The sequence below is a fragment of the Arachis duranensis genome, chromosome 2 (genome assembly GCF_000817695.3).
Source record: "Arachis duranensis cultivar V14167 chromosome 2, aradu.V14167.gnm2.J7QH, whole genome shotgun sequence".
In the NCBI taxonomy this organism is placed as follows: Eukaryota; Viridiplantae; Streptophyta; class Magnoliopsida; order Fabales; family Fabaceae; genus Arachis; species Arachis duranensis.
Genome location: NC_029773.3, coordinates 18,107,232 through 18,109,288, shown reverse-complemented (window position 1 = coordinate 18,109,288; position 2,057 = coordinate 18,107,232).

The following is a 2,057-nucleotide window of genomic DNA, read 5'->3' as shown; positions in this document are numbered from 1 at the left end:
TTATGCTTTTACCACACCAAACTTAAAATATTGCTCGCCCTCGAGCAAGAGAAGAAAGAAGAGAAGAAGAAGAAGAAGAAGAAGAAAATATTGAGGAGAAGGTGGAGTGTGGGTTTCGGCCAAGGTATAGAAGAGGGGGTTGTGTTGTGTGAAAAGGAAGTGGAATGGAGGGGTTTATATAGGAAAATGGGAGAGGGTAGGTTCGGCCATTTAGGGTGGGTTTGGGTGGGAAAGTGTTTTTGAATTTTGAAGGTAAGTGGGGTTTTTTTGGGGAAGAGTGGATGGATGTGAGTGGTGAAGGGGGTAATTGGGAAGAGAGATTAAAGTTGATGGGAAGTGTGACATGGGGAAGAGTGAAATAGGATTAGGAGGTAAGGTGGGAAATGTTAGGTGGGGATCCTGTGGGGTCCACAGATCTTGAGGTGATCCTGTGGGGTCCACAGATCCTGAGATGATCCTGTAGGGTCCACAGATCCTGAGGTTTCAAGGAATTACATCCCTGCACCAAATAGGCATGTAAAATGCCTTTGCATACCATTCTGGTGTTTAAACGCCGAGGTGATGCACGTTCTGGGCGTTCAACGCCCATGTGTAGCATGTTTCTGGCGTTGAACGCCAGTTTCATGCTTGTTGCTGGCGTTCAGCGCCAGCTTTCCTCAAGGCACATTCCTGGTGTTCAAACGCTAGAATGTTGCTTGTTTCTGGCATTCAGCGCCAGATTCATGCTCTGTTCTGGCGTTGAACACCAGCCAGATGCTCCTTACTGGCGTTGAACGCCAGTCTGTCCTTCCTCCAGGGTGCGAATTTTTTTCTGCTGTTTTTGATTCTGTTTTTAATTTTTATGATTTTTTCGTGACTCCTCATGATCATGTACCTAATAAAACACAAAATAACAATAAAATAAAAATTAGATAAATAAAATTGGGTTACCTCCCAACAACCGCTTCTTTAATGTCAATAGCTTGACATTGTGCTCTCATGGAGCCACAAAGGTGATCAGGTCAATGTTGTATAGTCCCAACACCAAACTTAGAGTTTGGATATGGGGTCTTAACACCAAACTTAGTGTTTGGTTGTGGCCTCCCAACATCAAACTTAGAGTTTGACTGTGGGGGCTCTTCTTGACTTTGAACTGAGAGAAGCTCTTCATGCTTACTCTCCTTTATCACAGAGGGATGGCCATGTGCCTTAAACACAAGGTAGTCCCCATTCAATTGAAGGACTAATTCACCTCTGTTGACATCTATTACAGCTCCTGCTGTAGCTAGGAAAGGTCTTCCAAGGATGATGCATTCATCCTCTTCCTTCCTAGTGTCTAAGATTATGAAATCAGCAGGGATGTAAAGGCCTTCAACCTTCACTAACACGTCCTCTACTATTTCATAAGCTTGTCTCAATGACTTGTCTGCCAATTGTAATGAGAACAAGGCAGTTCATCCTCTTCAGAGGAAGAATAGTCTTCAGAGCTCATGAATGGCAGAAGGAGATTTAATGGAATCTCTATGGTCTCTATTTGAGCCTCAGATTCCTTTGGATCCTTAATAGGAAATTCCTTCTTGCTTGAGGGACGTCCCAGGAGGTCTTCCTCACTAGGATTTTCGTCCTCCTCCTCCCTTGTGCATTCGGCCATATTGTTTAAATCAATGGCCTTGCACTCTCCTTTTGGATTCTCTTCTGTATTGCTTGGGAGAATACTGGGAGGAGTTTCAATGACTTTCTTACTCAGCTGGCCCACTTGTGCCTCTATATTTCTGATGGAGGATCTTGTTTCACTCATGAAACTGAAAGTGGCTTTTGACAGATCAGAGACTAAATTGGCTAAATTAGAAGTGTTTTGTTCAGAATTCTCTATCTGTTGCTGAGAAGATGATGGAAAAGGCTTGCTATTGCTCAGCCTATTGCGTCCACCCTGATTAAAGCCTTGTTGAGGCTTTTGTTGATCCTTCCATGAGAAATTTGGATGATTTCTCCATGATGAATTATAGGTGTTTCCATAAGGTTCACCCATATAATTAACCTCTGCCATGGCAGGGTTCTCAGGATCATAAGCTTCTTCA